This window comes from Lathyrus oleraceus, chromosome 6 (genome assembly GCF_024323335.1).
Source record: "Lathyrus oleraceus cultivar Zhongwan6 chromosome 6, CAAS_Psat_ZW6_1.0, whole genome shotgun sequence".
Classification (NCBI taxonomy): Eukaryota; Viridiplantae; Streptophyta; class Magnoliopsida; order Fabales; family Fabaceae; genus Lathyrus; species Lathyrus oleraceus.
This window is the reverse complement of record NC_066584.1, coordinates 356,409,742-356,432,165: the sequence shown is the minus strand read 5'-3', so window position 1 is coordinate 356,432,165 and position 22,424 is coordinate 356,409,742. Positions and strand designations below refer to the sequence as shown.

The 22,424-nt window shown below is 36.5% G+C and overlaps 1 non-coding gene and 1 pseudogene across 1 annotated transcript; one reads left to right on the top strand and one right to left on the bottom strand.

The window, feature by feature from the left end:
* Window positions 1-3,227: 3,227 nt before the first annotated feature.
* On the top strand, window positions 3,228-3,334 carry LOC127098721 (small nucleolar RNA R71). Its single transcript, XR_007793423.1, has one exon. It is a non-coding gene; the product is annotated as a small nucleolar RNA R71 (small nucleolar RNA).
* A 10,372-nt stretch (window positions 3,335-13,706) lies between these two features.
* Window positions 13,707-17,839, bottom strand: LOC127097807 (probable serine/threonine-protein kinase PBL9; annotated as a pseudogene).
* Between the last annotated feature and the right edge of the window lie 4,585 nt (window positions 17,840-22,424).

Genomic DNA, 22,424 nt, shown 5'->3' with positions numbered 1-22,424 from the left:
TGGAAGCATGATCGGTGTAAACTGTAATTTTTGCTCCTACTAGATAAGATCTAAATTTGTCTATAGCGAAAACTACAGCGAGTAATTCTTTTTCAGTGGTTGCGTAGTTAAGTTGGGCAGCATCTAGGGTTCTACTGGCATAATAAATGGCATGTAATTTTTTATCTTTCCTTTGTCCTAGAACAGCTCCAACTGCAAAATCACTAGCATCGCACATTATCTCAAAAGGTTCCGACCAATCGGGCGGTTTCATAATGGGTGCTGAGATTAATGCTTGCTTTAAAAGATTAAATGCGTCATTACATTTTTCATCAAAAATGAATTCAGCATCTTTCATTAAAAGTCCAGTTAAAGGTTTGGTGATTTTGGAAAAGTCCTTAATAAAACGCCGGTAGAATCCAGCGTGTCCAAGAAAGCTTCGGACTTCTCTGATTGTTTTTTGTGGTTTTAGGTTTTCTATAACTTCTATTTTAGCTTTATCTACCTCTATACCTTTTTCGGAAACTATATGTCCTAAAACTATTCCTTCGGTCACCATGAAATGACACTTTTCCCAGTTTAACACGAGGTTCACTTCCACGCATCTCTCCAGGATCTTCTCAAGGTTAGCAAGACAATTGTGGAAGTCAAATCCGCAAACCGAGAAATCGTCCATAAACACTTCCATGATACCATCTACGTAATATGCGAAGATTGACATCATGCAGCGTTGGAAAGTAGTTGGGGCGTTACAGAGGCCGAAAGGCATTCGTCTGTAGGCAAAAGTTCCATAAGGGCATGTAAAGGTAGTTTTTTCTTGATCTTCGGGGTGAATAGGTATTTGGAAGAATCCAGAGTATCCATCTAGATAGCAGAAGTAAGAGTGTCTGGCTAGACGCTCCAACATTTGGTCTATAAATGGTAAAGGGAAATGATCCTTCCTAGTTGCTTTATTTAATTTTCTATAATCTATACACATCCGCCATCCTCCTTCTAAATGTTTTGCTACATGTTCGCCTTTATCGTTTTGCACGACTGTGATGCCTCCCTTTTTGGGTACTACATGCACAGGGCTCACCCACTTACTATCCGAGATCTGATAGATTATACCTGCCTCAAGTAACTTAAGAACTTCCTTTTTAACAACATCACTCATTATAGGATTTATCCTTCTCTGATGTTCCCTTGAGGGTTTTGAATCTTCTTCTAGCGAAATCCGATGCATGCATACGGAATGGCTTATACCTTTCAGGTCAGAGATATTATATCCTAAGGCTGAGGGATGTCTTCGTAAAACGTCTAAAAGTTGGTCCGTTTCCTCTTGGCTCAAGGTAGTACTGACTATAACTGGACGGTTCATCTTTTCATCGAGGAACTCATATCTCAGGTTCTTCGGCAGTTCCTTAAGTTCTAAGGTTGGTTTCTTAGGGCATGGCATAGGATCTGGGGTAAGGGATAAACATTCGTAAAGGTTATCATCGATGTAGGGTTCTTTAAAGTCATCATCTTCCATTATGAGAGTTGATGGTAACTTAATTGTTTTTATAATTTCTTTTTGTTCTAATTCTCTAACACATTCATCAATGATATCTGAGGCATAACACGCATCTCCCATCACAGGTGCCATAAGAAATTTCGAAAGTATAAATTCTATTTTCTCGTCACCTACCTCGAATGTCAACTTTCCTTTCTTGACATCTATTATGGCTCCTGCAGTCGATAAGAATGGTCTACCTAGAAGGATTGGTATATCATTGTCCTCTTTGATGTCCATGACAATAAAATCAGTAGGGATAAATAACTGACCTATCCTAACAGGAACATCTTCTAAAATGCCTATCGGATATTTGACAGATCTATCGGCTAACTAAAGTGACATCTTAGTGGGTTGTAATTCTCCTAAGTTTAACCTCTCACAAACTGCTAAAGGCATTAAGCTCACACTAGCTCCTAAGTCTAGAAAAGATTTTTCGATGACATGATTACCCCAAAGGCAAGGAATGGAGAAATTTCCAGGATCTTTATCTTTCTTTGCTAATTTGTCCTCGGAAATAGCATTACATTCCAAAGGCTTCGGATCGTCAAGTCTACGTTTGTTGGTAAGGATGTCTTTGAGAAACTTTGCATAAGAAGGTATTTGGGTGATGGCTTCTTTGAAAGGGATTTCTACATGAAGTTTTTCTATAACTTTAATAAATTTTTGATATTGTTTATTGATCTGGGTTTGTTTGAGTCTTTGCGGATATGGTATAGGTGGTTTATATGGCGGGGGTGGTACGTAAGTTTTGTCTTTAGGTTCTTCTCCTTTCTCTCGACCTTCCTGGTTTTCAGATGTCTCTGGTTCCTTTACTTTGTCCGGGGGTTTGGTACATTCCTTAGAAGTTTCGGGTTCACTCAATCTTGGGTTTGGTGGCTCATCATAAGCGTTCCCACTTCGTAGGGTAATGGCATTGGCTTGCCCTCTCGGATTTTGTTGAGGTTGTCCAGGGAATTGTCCTCCAGGTGTAGCCTGAGGGCCTTGGTTTAAAGCTACCTGAGAGATCTGGGTTTCAAGCATCTTGGTATGAGTAACTATTTGGTCAACCTTGGTTCCTAACTGAGTAATCAATTCGTTAACATGAATTTTTTAGTTCATGAACTCCTTATTTTGTTGGGTTTGAGCGGTGATAAAAATTTCCATAATTTTCTCAAGGCTCGGCTTTGGTGGCACAGGTTGCATAGGTTGATTTGATCTTGGGGCTTGATAACTAGGTCTCGGAGGTGCATTATTTTGGATAGGGTTATTGTTTTTATAGGAGAAGTTCGGGTGATTCCTCCATCCAGGGTTATAGGCATTCGAATATGGGTTCCCTGGGGTGTAGTTCACTTGCTCAGAGTGGGTTTCGTTTAACAGACTGCATTCTGCAGATTGGTGTCCTTTGGTTCCACATATCTCACAATCCGATGAAACTGCGACAACAGTATTCGGGTTTATGCTCATATGCTCGACTTTGAGGGCTAATGCGTCCATTTTAGCTTGCATCATGTCTATAGAGCTTAGTTCATGCACTCCTCATTGGGCTTCCTTCTTTTCAACTGTAGCTCGTTCTACTCCCCATGATTGATGGTTTTGAGCCATATCTTCGATGAGGGCACTAGCTTCAGGATAAGGTTTGTTCATAAGAGCACCGCCTGCGGCAGCGTCGATGGTCATCTTTGTGTTATAATGAAGTCCATTATAGCAGGTTTGAATGATTAACCAATTTTCTAAACCATGATGTGGGCACGCTCGTAACAACTCTTTATATCTCTCCCAAGCTTCGAACAACGATTCTCCTTGGTTTTGGGTAAATCTAGTTATATGGTTTCGAAGAACGGCGGTCTTACTCGGGGGAAAGTATCTAGCAAGAAAAACTCTTCTAAGGTTATCCCAAGTCGTAATGGAATTAGGTGAAAGGGAATCTAACCATGATAGGGCTTTATCTCTGAGGGAAAAAGGGAATAATCTTAAATGTATTGCCTCAGGAGAAGCTCCATTGGTTTTAAAAGTATCTGCTAATTGAAGAAATATTTTTAAATGTTGGTTAGGGTTCTCAGTAGCGAGACCTGCGAATTGTCTCTGTTGCACTAGTTGCAACAGGGATGGTTTAAGTTCAAAATTATTAGTTGGGATAATTGGGTTTACTATACTAGAACTAGGTTCTTCATTAGATGGTTGAGCGAAGTCCTTAAGAGGTCTTTGGTTTTGATCTTCGGCCATAGCTCTCTTAATTCTATGAAAGAATAAACGTGCGCGAGCGTAACGTTCAGGTTCCTCCAGAGGGTTTACTAAACTTAAACTTCCGGTGTTGCAAGTTCTTCGCATTGACCAGCGGGAAATAACCTAAGTCTAAACGATATAACAACAGGAATTGAAATTTGACGAAATTGGTCCCCGGCAACGACGCCAAAAACTTGATGCGGTATTTTTTCGCAAGTATACGAACGCGTCAGAGTAATATAAAAGATTGTCGAATCCACAGAGACCAAGTGTCAATCTATCGTTAACTATTGTTATGGTGTTTATCAAAGGCAATCAAAATAGGTGTTTTTGGATCGTGCAATGCAAAGTAAAGTATTGAGTAAAGATCAATTGATAAAGATAAGGTCGAATGTAATTCACATAATCGATTGACGATCCAAGTACTTGCTAATAGAATTACTTATGGGCAATGTTTCCTACTTTGAAAAGAACTAATTTAACAGGAACTGTCGCTTTCGCGTATTCAGAACCGAGTTGTACTCCCTAATCAAACCCTCTTATTATCACTTATAAAAAGACGCGCATTGCGTTAGAGTAGTAAACCCATTTTTAAGAAATATAGTATCTTAACTAAGTTGAAAAGTATTATAACCTGGACTTCTTAACCAAAAGAGGTTCTAATGAACCAGACTCTAAACTTATAAACGCGTCCGAAAATAGTTTTAAAATCTCTTTTCTTCTTAAGTTAAAAACTCCTAATGAACTAGACAAAACGCTTTCGCTGTTTTTGAAATAGTTAAAAACAATTAAGTTTAAATAGACGTTGGACGGCTTTCGATCTTACCCAACGGAATTGAAGTGCGGGAAAACTTAAGTTGAAAGTTAAAATAGCCTTTAAGTATTGCTATGAACAATTGTACGGATTATCGGTTCAATTACAATAGTGCGAGTGCAGAAAGTAAATGAAAGTAGTGCGAGTGCGAGGAAATAAATAATTTAAAGCGAGTTCGAGGAAATAAATAAAAGTAAAGCGAGTGCGAGGAAATAAATAATTTAAAGCGAGTGCGAGGAAATAAACAAAGTAAAGCGAGTGCGGGAAAATAAATAAAGTAAAGCGAGTGTGGAAAAATAAATAAAGTAAAGCGAGTGCGGGAAAATAAATAAGATAAAGACAAGTAATAAAAACCTGCTCCAATCGGAGGGTTGAGTAAATTGCAATGCGGAAATGAAAATGGCGGCAGGATTAACTTCCTTCCAAAGTGCTCCAAACTCGATTACAGACTCTATCACAGACTCTATTACACAATTGTGGTAACACTCCAATGTGAAGCGATTACCACTATAAAATACTGAATATATGCCTAAGTGAACCAAAGTTGCTTCTGAGTTTGCCTCTGTTCTAAGTTTGGATGATTGTAAAAGTGAATTCGAGTTTCTATTTATAAGCAAGTAAAAAGATGGAAATGACTTGGATGCCCTTCAACTTGAAAATAGGAGGGAAACCATTTTCCTCTTGTGGCGCCCGCCACAAGGCTATGGCGCTCGCCACAAGCACAAAATGAGGCGCCATAGTGGAAGTAGTGGAGAACGTGGCAGTTGATGGAAGTTGAGCTTGGACACGTCATGGCAGGGTCTATGGCGCCAGCCATGGGGTAGGCCACAAGAACAAAATGCTGAATTTTAGGGTTTTTAGCCCTTTTTCACTCCTTTTCTCGATCGGGGCTCCGATTAAAGTAAAAACCTGAAAACAAAGAAAAACATAGCAATAACACAACAAAATGACAATAAAACAACTAGAATACATGTGAAATCGGAGTCGAAAATACGGTAAATTTTAGTGTTATCAACTGCGCAAGAGTTGTGCTTTAAAGTATCAAGTGTTGATGCGAAAAACGACGTCGATTTCAAATGAATGCTTTGGAACCCCCGGCTAACTCTGCGTAGTGTGATCGGGCGCCGAAATTTAATTTGGTTTTAATTAATTAATAGGATTTAAATTAATAATAATAATGTGCTTATTATTATTGTCGTGTGGTGATCGGTTATGGCCTTAGTTTTTCTTTATTTTGTTTTGGGATTTTAAAATACAACTTGCGTTTCGTGCCTCTCTTTTAATATCTTAATGTAACTTATTTTCTAATCTCACTCCCTCGTATGTAAAACGAGTTTCTTTTATGTAATGTAATGTTATGAAGAAAAAGAAGAATGCAATATCAAAGGAGGACAACCTTGAAGATCTTGCTTGGAGAAGCTTAGATCGTTATTAGGTTAGCTTAGGTTCTCTCATTGGCTTGGGAGAACAATTGCGCTAGGGGCCATAACTGTTTCATTATGTATGTTGATGCATGTGAATGTATGTTGATGCATGTGAGAGACGATTTATATGATAAATAAGTTGGTGAGATCAGAATAATTGCAAATTCCCTCAAATTAAATATTATGTTTATGCTTTCCAAGTTTAGCACTCATCAAGACTAGTATCGAATAATGTAGGTTTCGCCTACGCGAGGTGCATATTCTATATTAGTAAGGTGCGATGGGATAATTGTAATATCCAATTGTTAAAATAATGGGTCAAACTTAACTAAACAAATTATAATAAGATTATATATGTTTAGAAGCAAGAGTTGAAAATGATCCATGTGATGGATTGGAATAAGGACTTATTCACCCAACTAAAATATTCGAGAGTTGTATTAGATGCAATTGGAAGGAGTTCCTACCTAAATAACCTAGTTTTGTGTAATCCGCCTACACGGACTTAAAACAAAGTGAACTGTGGATCTCGACCCACTAGAACATCTTCCAACGGGATTTTCCGAATCAAATAGTAAGGGTCATTTGTTTTGAGTAAAATAGTGGGAGCATATTTAATTAAAACCCTAATTAAATATGTTATTGATACTTATATTTTCATTATTTTGATGTATATTACCATGACAACAAACACCTCTAACAACATTTTACGATCAATCCTTGACAAAGAAAATTTGTCTGGGACAAATTTTCTGGATTGGCACCGAAATCTGAGGATTGTCCTCAAACATGATAGAAAGTTGTATGTCTTGGAGAAACCTGTTCCTAAAGAGGAACCTCCTAGTTCTGCACCTAAGGCAGAAAGAGATGCTTATAATAAGCATGTCGATGATGCCAATGAAACTGCTTGCCTCATGCTAGCTACCATGAACTCAGAGTTGCAAAAGCAACATGAGAACATGACAACGTTCGATACGATCGAACACCTGAAGATGCTCTATCAAGAGCAAGTAAGGCATGAAAGGTTTGAAGTTTCAAAAGCCCTTTTTCAAGGAAAGTTAGTTGAGGGAGCCCCTGTAGGTCCCCATGTGCTCAAGATAATTGGGTATGTGGAGAACCTTGATAGGTTGGGTTTTCCCCTCGGAAAGGAACTTGCGACTGATTTGATCTTGCAATCGTTGCCAGATAGATTCAGAAAATTTGTCCTTAATTTCAATATGAATAATATGGACAAATCTCTTCCGAACTGCTAGCCATGTTAAGAACTGCTGAACAGAATCTGAAGTCAAAAGGGAAGTTCATTCTGATGATCGGAAATGGAAAGAGACAGAACAAAAGATCCACCAAGCAGGGTCATAAAGATAAAGACAAGGAAGTTGTCAAACCCAAACCCATTGCTCCTTCTTTGAAGCCTAGTGGAGGCATAGCAAAGGAAGGCACCTGCTTCCATTGCGGTAAGACCGGACACTGGAAGAGAAACTTCCCAAAGTACCTGAAAGATAAGAAGAATGGAGTAGAGACTTCAACTTCAGGTATTTTTGTTATTGAAATTAATTTATCTACTTTTGGATCATGGGTATTAGATAATGGATACGGTTCTCGCATTTGTACCAATGTGCAGGGGTTAAAAAGGAGTAGAGATTTGGCAAAAGGTGAAGTTGACCTACGAGTTGGCAATGGAGCAAAGGTTGTTGCTTTAGTCGTAGGAACTTATGTATTGACTTTACCTAGTGGTTTAATAATTCAGTTAGATAATTGTTATTATGTACCTGCAATTAGCAGGAATATTATTTATGTTTCTTTTTTAGACAAGTTTGGTTTTTCATTTATAATAAAGAACAATTGTTGCTCCATTTATTTGAATGATATATTCTATGTTACTGCACAAATGAACAATGGACTATATGTTCTTGATCTTGAAATGTCTATTTATAATATTAATACTAAAAGGATGAAACCTATTGAGTTAAATCCAACTTACCTTTGGCATTGTCGATTCGGCCACATAAATGAGAAACGGATTTCCAAACTCCATAAAGATGGACTCTTGGACTCTTTTGATTGTGAATCATATGAGACATGCAGATCTTGTTTAATTGGAAAGATGACAAAGTCTCCATTCACAGAAAAAGTGAAAGAGCTAATGATCTTTTGGCCCTCATACATACTGATGTATGTGGACCACTGAACATACCAGCCAAAGGAGGTTTCCAGTACTTCATCACATTCACTGATGATTTTAGTAGATATGGTTATGTGTATTTAATGAAACACAAATCAGAGTCCTTTGAAAAGTTCAGGGAATTCAAGAATGAAGTACAAAACCAACTAGGTAAGAATATTAAAACTCTTCGATCAGATCGAGGTGGTGAGTATTTAAGCCTAGAGTTTGATGACCATCTGAAAGAGTATGAGATCCTATCCCAACTTACTCCTCCTGGAACACCCTAATGGAACGGTGTATCTGAGAGAAGAAATCGAACCTTATTAGACATGGTCTGATCCATGATGAGTCACGTCGATCTTCCAAACTTCTTTTAGGGACATGCACTATTGACAGCAACTTACACACTTAACAGTGTTCCATCCAAAAAGGTTGAGAAGATACCATATGAGATATGGAGTGGTAAGAAACCACATATGTCTTACATGAATATTTGGGGTTGCGAAGCTTATGTGAAACGATAAATTTCAACTAAGCTTGAGCCCAAATCTGATAAATGATTATTTGTGGGGTATCCTAAATAAACAATATGGTATTACTTTTACAATCCTTCTGAGGGAAAAGTGTTTGTCGCTCGAATTGGAATTTTCCTAGAAAAGGATTTTATTTCCAAAGGAATCAGTGGGAAGAAAGTAGAGCTTGAAGAAATTCAAGAATCACAAAGCATCGATACACCTATGGAAGAATTAGAGCAGTAAACACAAGTAGTTATGGAATAGCAACTTGCTCAAGTAGAACAAGACCAACGTAGGTCAAGCAGGATACGTCACCTACCTAAGATATGGATATCTCATAACTGATCAAGGTGATATATTACTCATGGATCAAGATGAGCATGTGACCTACCAAGAGACCATAATTGGTCCCGAGTCTGAGAAGTGGCTAGAAGCCATGAAATCTGAAATGGATTCCATGTACACAAACCCAGTTTGGACCTTGGTAGAGCCTCCTGTAGGAGTTAACCCTATAGGATGAAAGTGGGTCTTCAAAAAGAAGACTGACATGGATGGTAAGGTACATACCTATAAGGCAAGACTGGTTGCAGAAGGATATAAACAAATTCATGGGGTTGACTATGACGAAACCTTTTCACCAGTTGCAATGCTTAAATCTGTTCGAATTTTACTTGTTATCGCTGTATATCATGAATATGAAATATGGCAGATGGATGTCAAAACTGCTTTCCTTAATGGGAATCTTCTTGAGGATATGTCCATGACACAACCTGAAGGATTTGACATACCAGAAGAAGCCCAAAAGATATGTAAGTTACAAAGATCAATCTATGGATTGAAGCAAGTTTCCAGAAGCTGGAATCTTTGTTTTGATGAAACCATAAAATAATATGGATACATCAAGAACGAAGATGAGCCTTGTGTCTACAAGAAGGTTAGTGGGAGCATGATCGTTTTCCTGGTATTATATGTAGATGACATATTACTCATTGGAAACAATGTCCCTACCCTGCAACAAGTAAAGTCTTGGTTGTGGAAATGCTTTTCTATGAAGGACCTAGGTGAAGCAGCCTATATATTAGGAATCAGGATCTATAGAGATAGATCATAAAAACTGCTTGGCCTAAGTCAGAGTACATACATAGACAAAGTGATGAGATGCTTTAATATGCATGATTCCAAGAAAGGATTCATACCTATGCAACATGGCTTGTGTCTATCAAAAACACAATCCCCTTCAACTAAGGAAGAAAGGGATCACATGAATAAGATTCCATATGCATCTGCAATAGGATCTATCATGTATGCCATGTTATGTACTCGATCAGATGTCTCATATGCTTTAAGTGCAACGAGTAGGTACCAATCTGATCCCGGTGATGCTCATTGGGTAGTTGTCAAGAATATCCTTAAGTATTTGAGATGGACTAAGGACTCATTCTTGATATATGGAGGCCAGGAGGAGCTTGTTGTAATTGGATACATCGATGCTAGCTTCCAAACAGATAAGGATGACTTTATATAGCAATCTGGTTATGTGTTTTTCTTAAACGGTGGCGCTGTGAGCTGGAAAAGTTTAAAGCAAGATACAGTTGTTGATTCTACAACTGAGGCCGAGTATATTGCTGCCTCACGTGCATTAAAGGAAGTTCTTTGGATCAAAAAGTTCATTAGTGAACTTGGCATAGTTCCTAGCATTGTGGATCCCATTGGTCTCTATTGTGATAACAATGGTGCTATCGCACAAGCTAAGGAGCCTAGATCTCACCAACGATCCAAACACATACTTAGGCGTTATCACCTCATTCGATAGATAATAGATAGAGGAGATATGAAAATATGCAGAGTACCTACACTTGAAAATATTGTTGACCCACTGACAAAGCCTCTTGCACAGCAGAAGCATGATGGCCATACTAGATCTATGGGCATTAGGGGTATGCCCGATTGGCTTTAGTGCTAGTGGGAGATTGTTGGTGTAAGCCCTAGATGCCAATACTTTTGGTACTTGTATCGAATTATTTATTAATAATAAAAGGTTTTTTCTTTATTATGTTTGTTTAATAAAGTACCTAGAATAGCTAGTCCGTTTAATGTATCAAGTGTGACTTAATCATGAGATCTCATTAAACATAAGGACATTATTCTTAAAGTATCCGTAGTTGAGCTTTGTTGTGAAGTGGGATAACATTAAAGCATTAAGACTATTATGTATATAGACTGATGATCACATCTCATGGATCATGGATAAGGAGTTATCAAGTCTTAAACATAAGTATGAATATTGAGAGTAATATTTATACTGGATTGACCCGCTATGAGAATACTATATATAATGTTATGCTAAGTGTCATGAGTTATTCTCATGGTGATAATGGTGTATACCCCCCTTGGACCTGAAACCACTATGTACCCTAGATGTAGAGTCGAGTGCCTTATTGCTGATCAAACATTGTCCGTAACTGGATGACCATAAAGACAGTTGATGGGTACTCCACGAAGCATGCTAAGGGACATGAGTGACCTAGATGGAATTTGCCCATCCTGCGTAACAGGATAAATGTCTACGGGCCCAATATTGAACTGGACAAGGATGACACGGTATATGCCTTGTGTTCAATATAGACGTAAGGGCAAAAGAGTAATTATACACATGAGTATTATCACAAAAGGATTTGTCAGATCACATGACATTTTCGTGTCTTGGGTAGCAGTGATGTGTTGCTAGATACCGCTCACTATTTATTATGTTAAATACGTGATTTAATATAATTGCTAATGTCGCGAAAATCTACAGGGTCACACACAAAAGGTCGGATTGATGAGAGATAGAGTAACTGAGGAACACCGTAAGGTACGGTGCACTTAAGTGAACTGTAGAACATCGTAAGGTACAGTGTACTTAAGTAGAATACGGAATATGGTAAGGTACCACACGCTTAAGTGATTTTGGCATATCATAAGATATGGGCCACATACACTTAAGTGGGCTTTTTAGCTTGCAACCCACACAAATGGTTCTATAAATAGAACCCTTGTGCATAAGCATTTGTGTAGTTGCAATTTCGTTTCTCTCTCTCTCTCTCTCCTCTCTCTCTCTCTCTCTCTCTCTCTCTCCTCTCTCTCTCTCTCTCTCTCTCTCTCTCTCTCTCTCTCTCTCTCTCTCTCTCTCTCTCTCTCACTCACTCAAAGCCTTCATTCCTAGCAGCTAACACTGAGATTGAAGGAATCCGTTCGTGTGGACTGAGTAGAGGCGTTGCCACCATTCAACGTTCGTGATCGCTCCATAGATCTACATCAAAGATTTCAATCGCCACAAGAGGTAACGATTCTATCACTGATCATGCCCATTCGTAAGGATCACTATAGGAGAAATTTTTTAAATTCCGTTGCGTTTTGGATCGCTCTTCTCCTTCAGATACCCAGATGAATTAGGGCTTCCAAGGCAAACAAGCTTCAAACTCTTTATCAAAATGACAATTGAAGATCATGTGGATCCATATATGGTACTTAGAACCATTGTGAACCTTTACTTGATTAATATCTTGCATTGAGGTTCTCAAACCCTAGTTATGAACTTGGTAGGGCACAAATGGACATACACACACCTACAAAAGAAACAAAGACATACATAGACATATTTTTGGCATTTTGGTTAGCAAACAAAATAAAATAAAATATGATACAATCAAAAGTGCTTGGTGATCTCTCCCAATGCAAACCCAATGAAATGAGGGGTGAGGAGGATGTCAAGGTGTGATCCCTAAACCAATGCAAATGATGGGATAACATGAGAGATCTTAGGGTCAAAATTGGGATCTTACAACTGTGAACCAGATGGTAGAGTGGTCTATTAAGGTCATCGAACCATAATTGTAATTGATCCGATAAAAACCGGTGTAACCCGATCGATTTATTAATCAGAACTGTAAATCGATGGATTTCTTAAGCAGACAGAGATTGGTCTTTTTATATTTATTTTTTAGCTTAACTATAATTTTTTTTTCATTTTTCTTAAGTTTTGGTGCCCTATTTTAATAACTAAATAATGTTAAAATTATAATAGTAAAATTTTATCAAGTTTTAAGAATTGGACATGTAACCTTTTAAAACTATAAGGATTATAGTTTTACCAACTCTACCGTAAATTTCTTTTATGTTATTGGTCAAAGAGAAGAGTTATATATTTTATAATTACAACAATTCTTTTTAATATATTTCTCATTAAACTTATTTATCAGTAATCATTCAATAAAATAATATAATAAATTTAAAAAATTTTAAAATTAATTAAGCAATATAATAATATTATAAATTAACAAAAGAAAAATATCATATTGCCAAACAAAAATAAAAATATATTTTTCAGATTATTAAAAAATTATTAAAAGTCATGCATTCCGATCAATGTTTAACTTATCCGACCAATAATCTAATAATTCAATAGCTTGACAGGGCCAATGATCGGTCTAGATTTTAGAACATTGATAATAAGTGTTCGAGACACTCTTTATGGAACACTCTTAAAAAGATTCTAAATAAATAAAATATTCTTTAAAAAAATTACTTCCTTGAACTTTGTGTAATTCTTAAAAAAAGAATTAGATATGTTAATTTAAATAATAAAATTAATATCATTTATAAAATACTCATATTTATTATAGTGAACTTTGTGTAATTCTTAAGAAAATAATTAAATATGTTGATTTTAATAATAAAATTAATATCATTCATTAAAATACTCATATTTGTTATAGTTATTGGAGTAGTTGAAAATAGTGAAAGTTAATAAATAAAAATATAATAGTGAAAAAATAAATAAATAGTATTAGTATTTTAAAAAAACATTTATTTTAAGATATAAAAAAATACAAATTAGACACTTTTTATTAGACCGAAAAAATATTTATTTTAATTTTCAATGTATTGAATACACAATTTTTTTTTTTTTAAACTTACCATTTGAAGCAATTTAAAGCCTTTTACGAGAGCCAGACACTCTAAAACATTTTCTTTTAACATTTGAACCCGATTAAGCCCACTCATGAAGATTCCTATAAGAAAATTATAGTGAACCAATACGGATTTTTTTTCATTTTAATTAAAAACTAAATATTTTTTTAAGCCTGTAAAACTTTGAAACAAGGTAACAAACTATAATGCACATAAGTGCCAAGTTATATCCACATGGAACCAACCACCACTTGGCGGAGAACATGAGTGTGGTTTACCGTGGAGGATGGCAAAAATGACAGCAGAAGAATCTCTTTTCTAGCCAACCAGCAACAACACCTTTTAGCTTTCATTGCTAGAAAATCTCACTGGCTATGGTTCCATCCATCTTTCGTCACGTGAAAGAAAAGGTCTCTAGATTATGATGCAAAAACCTTTGGATTGTAAGCAGGTTCGCAGTTAGCTTGCATTTCAAACTACATTCATCGTCCTTCATGAAGATCTTCAGAGAAAACAGCTGTCCTAGAAATGTTTTCATAGTCAAAGACACTTAGGCCAGAGTGAGGACCAGAAGAAAACATTGAAGATGTCCCATCAGAATCATATGCGGTAGAAGACTGTCTCAGGTTAGGCCTTGTATTGGATGACGGTAATGCATGATCGTGATTTTCAGTGATGTGCTGCACCATTTTAAGAGACTGTACCACTTCACCCATTGTAGGCCGTTGGCTTGCTTCAGGTGCAACACAGGCTGCAGCGATAGTGCAAACGCGGACAAAATCTTCCTTCGGATGCCTTCCCCCAAGCCTTGGATCAGCAAGTTCTTCTAACCGCTCCTTATCTCTAAGAATTGGCCTTGCCTGAAAACATAACTTGCTAAAAAAAATTCTATCTAATGTAAACTACAAAGGACGGATTTACATTCAATCATTTCGAACAGAAACCAGGTTGAAATGCTTGAGTTTGAAATGAACTCAATGAGAATATTGAAGGAACATAAAGTTATGAATCTAACCCAAGTTACAAGATTCTCTTGCCCAGTTGGCTGTGACATTTCCACAGGTTTCTTTCCGGTCAACAGTTCTAGCAAGACAACCCCATAGCTATAAACATCGCTTTTAACGAGTAGGTGTCCGGTCATGGCATACTCAGGTGCTACATACCTGCATAACAGTTTCATTTTGTCTGAAGTCTTAACTATAAATCAAATGGAAATAAAAAGTGAAAAACAATATAATGAAACTTACCCAAATGTGCCCATGACTCGAGTGGACTGGTAATTAACTCCGCCTTCAGGTGCTAGTTTAGCTAGACCAAAATCAGCAACTTTAGCATGAAAGTTGTTCTCAAGCAATATATTAGATGCCTTGAAATCTCTGTGTATGACACATGGCTGTGAATCTTCATGCAAGTAAGCAAGTCCTCTTGCAGCATCAAGTGCAATCTTCATCCTGGTGTCCCAATCCAAAGGGCAGTTTATTCCCAAGGGACCTGGGAGAAATCAGGGCTAATTTCAATAAGCATAATGAAACATTTCTGAAAATAACTATCAGTGGTAACAATAGACACATAAAGCAGGTAGTTCAAGATTAAAAAACTGAACCCATTATTTAAGAAATTACATTACCATGAAGCCAGGCCTCCAAACTTCCATTTGGGACAAGTTCATAGCAAAGTAGGTTTTGTGATGAGTCAGGATTGCTATAGTATCCAACTAGTTTTACAAGGTTACGGTGATGCAACCGGCTAAGCATCTCAACCTCAACCAAAAACTCTTTGCCACCCTGCTGTCCTCCATTAGTAAGCCTCTTAATCGCAACAGCAGTTCCATCATTCAAGACACCTTTAAAAACTCTACCAAAACCTCCTTCTCCAAGTATGCTTGCTGATTCAAAATTGTTTGTTGCTTCTCTAAGATCTTCATAAGAAATAAAACGGTACTGGTTGGGTATGGAAGTGACCCAGCAGATGAAATTGTGTGTTCTATCCTTGGTTTTTCTGTTGGAAATAAATCAAATGTCAGTAGTATAGAATGCATAGAATACCATATAATTTACAGCTGATCATGGAAATTATCGTGTGAGTGTGTATCAATAGTCTAGTCCAGGTCCAATAGATAAAATTGTATGCTAAATCAAGTTTCAGACCAATCACAAACATTAGTGTACGTAAATATTAAATTCTAATAAAGAAATTTCAAGTAAACATCTGCTTCGGAAATGCCCATCTTTAATGAACAAAAGCAATTAATTTGCTTCAGCAGACTTTCTATCTTATAAATTCTGTGCCAGGAATTAGTTTTTCTTTGGAAAGGAAGCCAATTTTCCTCGACTTAACTGTTACACTTACTGCCTTTATGATATCCAAATCAAGAAAGGCAGCCAAATATAACTTAAAGCAGTTTTCATCATTAGAATGTTGTTATAGAAATGCAAAAATGAAAATACACACAATAGCAGTTAGAACTAGAGCACTTGCCAGTTTCTATAGGAGGTGTTTTTGTCTTTGGCCTGAGCGTGCATAAACAAAGTATAAGCAAACATATAATGGAAATGATGAGTATTCCAGTAACAATTCCAAGGATAACAATCAAATTTGAATGCCTTCCCCTGTCTGAAGTACTTGATGATGTAGCTGTTAGTTCTTGTCTCCCAGGAGTTTTCACAGTTGATGCAGCAAAAGTAGGATCTGCAGTAGAATGCAACGATATGTTATAATATATAAATGCATAGATATTCATTCTTGGACCCACAACCATCAAAGGGCCCACACCCTTAATGAAGTACCATTGCTATTATAAGATTTGGGTTTGCAGGAAAAAGTCAGACTGAATTAAGAAGCCATGGTGAGCAAATAACGGATTAGACCCCATAGCATCATTGTATCTTTTTCTTTCCTTCCTTACCACTTGGAAGTGACAATGAAACAAACAAATGAACAAGAAATCTATAGATATTAAGTAATGAAGTCTAAGATGTTAAAACACTAAGATCACATATATAACAAAGGTTTCATTACCAAGTAAAGAAAAACATTAGCTATATATTTTATGGGCCATAACCACCTCACTGTAAGTTTTCTCAAATATCAAAAACACCAAAGCATCACAAACTGTAGTGACAATGACATATTTCAGAAGTTCTGATGTCTGTATTTACCTTTTGAAGGAGGTGGAGGTTTAAACCAGGTCAAATTGAGAACCCTGTAGTCACCCACGAATCTACTGTCTAGTCGAACCTTGTGAAATATAAGGGAAGAGTTTATTTTAGATGCTTCATATGCAGAGAAACTGATATCTTTTTGCGGAGTGATATACATCGATATATTCAATGTCGACAAGCTGTGTACATAAAAGTTTATCAGTTCAATTTGAGTAGCCCGCACCCCCAATTGTGCAGCCAATTCATCAAGAAAAAGATTCCAGTCAGGGTTTTGAGAGACATTCAAAAGAAGAAGGTCTAACTTTGCAGGATAAACGCAAAGGAAGCCCTCACTACCTCGTTTCAATACCATGTCTTTTTTACAATAATCTGGTTGAATAAAATAAAGCATATTAAGTCATATGGCAATACAAAATTACAATAAGATTCTTATCCAAATGTGATTCTCATTCCAATCACAATACAAAGTAAAAATTAAAAACTGAAAATGTTTTAGAAAGCAAACAGTAAAGTGTGATGGTTTGGCCTTACTGGAAAGATAAAGGGACAATGGGGGGTGAGCCATAACAGAAGGAATTTGTGCAACTGGAGACAATAAAGGAGCTTCTAGTGTTCTATCATATGAACCACACTCAACTATTAACACTGTGTTACACAATATTAATAACACAAGCGATGTTTTCAGCAAAATGCACTGAAAAAATCCCAATCCACCTACAATATTTGAAAAATTACTGAATCAGCATAACATGCAATATGAGGGTTTAAGATTGGTTAATGTAATGAAACTGAAAAGTATGATTACCGATTAAAGAGATGGAAAGGATGAGGTTCGACATCGGCGATTGTTGGATGAGATGGATCTAAGAGGATTTGGATGAAATCAAGGAAGGAAATTGAGGGTTTTGAATTGGGAAAGTGAAGTGCATGCGTGCATGACTGAGTTGAGTTGAGTTGAATCGTTGGGAAGAGTTTGATGTGTGTTGTGTTGATTCCTTCTTTTTTTGGAGAAAAAGATTTTTAGCGGTTTGGTTTGTGTCATTGCTAGAGTGTGAAAATGTTACGTTTTGTGTTTGAAAATTGGTCCAAATATTGACATTTGTGCTCACATTTCAATAAAATTTTTAGGACTACTGTAGAGTAGTAGTAGTATTTTCCCAATAAACAACCATTTGAAGAGTCAATTAATTTTTCATACAAATTCGAATACACATTTCCCCCCTTTTGGTGATGTTAACTTGTCCTCCAAGGATATAGGTTAACAAATCCACAAATAGAAAATTTATTTTAAAATGAGTTATCTCAATTTCTAAATTCTATTTTTTTAAATTAATTTTTCAAAATAATCATAATTACAAAAAAAAAGTCGAAGACAAGAGGAGTAGTCATACATGCTGGCGCATGCATTCATTTGTTGTACATAGACGTCATGTTTGTTGACGCATGTTTATTGGATGTGCCACTACATGTGACAAATGCATGCTCCTAGAGCCACATGCAGTGGCTACTGCATTGTTTAGTGTTTTCTATATAGACCTCGGCCCCTCCCCATCATTTTCATTGATTTTCATTCTCTCCCCATAATTTTTCACTCATCTTTTAAGTTTTTCTTTCAATTTTTCTTTAAAATATCGTCTTATATGTCGTCTTATATACACAAGAGAAATGTCAACTTGGTTAGTTTGGTATTTTATTTGAAATTATGGCTATTTTGGAAAATTTAATTTAAAAAGATGGTTATTTTTTAAAGAAAAATCTCTAAATTCACCTTTCCTAGTCTAACTAGTATGAATTGTTAGAAATTGAAATTACAATGTTGGTGAAAATAATTGAGTAGTAATTGTGTGTGTGAGAGAGAGAGAAGTATAGTGATTTTCTCGTTAATTTTCTCACAAAATACCCTAAAGATATTTATATAACAATACAAGAGATAATTTACAATTAACTAACAATAAAACTAAAACTCACATGTGTAACTAGTTGCATTATTAGTGCAACCGATTCCATTTTGCTTATGTTTCAGTTTTAACAAAAAAGGCTTCAGGTGTAACCGGTTGCACTATTAGTGCAACAAATTATATTTTGCTTATATTTGACATTTTACAAAGAAGTGTAACATGTTGACATAAAACTACAACTAGTTGCATCGACTTGAATTATCTTTTATTCTTAACACACCACCTTAATTCAAGTCATCGAAGTCTTTCATTCACATGAACTTCTTCAATCTCTTGAACACTTCAATCGTGACTCCCTTGGTCAACAAATCGACCACTTGGTCTTCACTTCTACAATACCCCAATCTCAACCTTCCTTCGCTAACAAATTCTCTCAAATAATGAAATATCATCCCAATATGTTTACTCCTCCCATGTGGAGTTTTGGTTCTTAACAAGGTTTAAAGCGAAAATGTTATCAACCATGAGCATTACAACGTCACCCTTTTTGTTGCCTAGCACCTTCAACAAATTCATTAACCACACGACTTGACACATACATAACGAAGCGATAATGTACTTTGCCTCGCAAGAAGAGAGTGCTACTACCAGTTCCTTCTTCGAACACCATGAGATTGGTGTTTTGCCAAACATAAAGATGTATCTTGTTGTAGAGTTGCGATCATATTTATCTTTACACCAATTAGAATCGATAAAATCAAGCAAATTGCATTTTCTACCCTTGTTCGTTGCGGGAAAGAGAATTTTACAGCCAATAGATCCTTTGATGTATCTTAGAATCCTCTTGATTGTTGACAAGTGAAACACTCCGATCTCTCCATTAATCTACTCACAATGCCAACACTAAACGCCAAATTCGGTCGTGTATTGCACAAATAACGCAAGAATCCAACCAGCCTCCTATACTGAGTTGGATTGACCTCTTGCTCATCCTCATTCTTCGAAAATTATAGCCTTGGTTCAGTTGGAGTAATTGCAGCATTATAATGCTCAATTTCAAAAAAAATCAAAATATCAAGGTCGGTCATCCCGAACTCCTTCATAAGTTTATTCTTGAACTTAGAAATGCACTCTTCATCGCTGCTCGTAATCAACAAATCTTCTACGTATAGACAAAGGATTATCACCCCTTTATTTGTATCCTTCTTCGCGTACACACCATGTTCGGATACAGACTTTTTTAAGTCAATCTCCTTTAAGAAACCATATATCCTCTTGTTTCAAGCTCTTGGGGATTGTTTCAAATCTTACAACGCTATCTTCAATTTGTAGAATTTTAACTCTTGGTTTTTCATAACAAAACCAAGGGGTTGTTCTACGTATACCACCTCTTCAAGTGGTCCGTTAAAAAACGTGGATTTTGACATCCATTTAGTTGATAGACTAATTGTTATTATTAGCAATACCAATAATTAGCTTAATGGTTTCAATTCTAGCCACCGATGTAAATACATCTTTAAAGTCTATTCATTCTCTTTGCAAAAATCCATTTGCAACTAATCGAGCATTATGCTTGATTATTTTACCTTTGAGATTTGCCTTCACTTTGTACACCCATCTTACACCAATTGAATTCTTCCTTTCCGATAGATCAACTAACTCATAAGTTTTTTTCTTCTCAATTGATTCAATCTCCTTCTTCATAGCACAAATCCATTTTAGACCACTCAAAGCCTCCTCTGTTTTAATAGGTTCAGATTCGACCATAAGTTCAAATTGGATCAAACCACCATCGTCATTGAATTCGTTATCTCATAACAACTCACAATCTTTGAAGCCTTGGAGGAAAACCTCTTTGCCTTGTTGATCTTCTCACATTATCTTCAATTCAGGCTTCAACAGGGGTTGGTTATGAACTTTCCAACACTGGAGAAACTGATTTTTCACTAGTGTAATTGGTTGCACTTTTAATGCAACCGGTTACATTCGGTTGCGCCTCTTTAATATCGTTGAAAGAGATGTCTTGGCTTATCATAATCCTTCTATTTGCTGCATCGTATAACTTGTAACCACCAGTAGAGTGATACCCTACAAGAATCATTAATTCTCGCTTATTATCCAGTTTCTTTCTAAGCTATCCTGGAACATGTTGATACACTACAAAACTGAAAACTCTCAAGTGACTCATATTTGGTTTAAATCCATACCATGCATCCTCCGGTGTTATCTTCTCAAGCTTCTTTGTTGGACATATATTCAATAAATATGCAGTTGTGGTTACCGCTTCTCCCCATAACTCTTTCGACGAGTTCTTCCTTTTCAACATGTTTCTCACCATGTTCATAATTGATCGATTATTCCTTTCGGCAACACAGTTTTGATGTGGTATGTAAGGTGGTACTACCTCATGTATTATACCTTCTTGATCACAAAACCTCTCAAAATCATTTGATACATATTCGTCTCCACCATTCATTTTGAGAACTTTGAGCTTATAACTATTTTTCCTTTCAACCATGGACTTGAACTTCTTAAAAACGTCAAATACCTCATAATTTCTCTTTATTAGGTATGTCCATAGTTTTCTACTATTATCATCGATGAATGTGACAACATACCTATTGCCACCAATCGAATTAACTTGCATCGGTCCATAGACATTCGAATACACTGCCTCAAGGTGACACTTGGTTATACAACCTACATCCTTATTGAATTTTCCCTTGTGTTTCTTCACTTGCACACACTCTTCACAAATTTCAGCAAGTATGTTGATCAATGGAAGCCCTGTTACCATTTCATTCTTTTGCAAGACATTGAGATCTCAGAAATTTAGATGCCCAAGCCGATAGTGCCATATCCACTATTCTCGACTAGCCGTTGTAGTAAGACCCATATGTTTCATAACCTTCAACTCAACCTTTAAAGTTCTATTGGTAGCCATATGAGCTTTTAGGATCAAAACCCTATTTGCATCCATAACACGTAGCTCTTTGTTCTCCATGTGAATCTTGTAACCCCTCTCAAGCAATTGGACAATACATAGAATGTTACACTTGATTCCAGGAATGTACAACACATTCTTTATCAAAGAATATCTACCACCCCTTATCTCAATCGGTACATCACTGGTCCCTTCCGTTGCTAGAGTGGTATCAACCGTGGACTTCAATTTGTTCTTCATGGCATGATTGACAATAACAAACCAATATTTTCTCCCCCACATATGCGTTGAACACCCGGAGTCCAAATACCTTTGATCATGCATTGCACTTCTTCTTTCAAATTCATTGTTGCATTTTCTTCAGTATGCAATTGATTGACATAATTGTGCAACCGGTTGCACTTTATTTATACAACATTTTTCAAACAGTTATTGTTGTTGTCTTGCAACCTATTAATGTTGCATTCTCCCTTTATGATCATGACCAAAAGTGTGTTCTCATCATCAAACTCTTGTATGCAACTCTAGCTTCATTTTCTTGAGGTTCCTTCTTGTTGGAATTGCACTCTCTTGCAAAATGGTCAAGCTTTTGACAATTAAAGCATTGCACGTTGCTCTTGTCAACCATTATTTTTTGAACCCTACCTCTTGCATAGCCTATTTTAGAGTTCTTTGATCCAACACCCTACTACCATTATTTTCACCCTTTTGGAATGTTAAATATTTGGAATTTTAGGTCTCTCTTCCACCAAAATTCTGAAAGTTTCCTCTACCTTTGTTCATGTGACACTTTCCATTCGCCTTCTTGTCTCTCTCATTGAAACAGGCTTGCA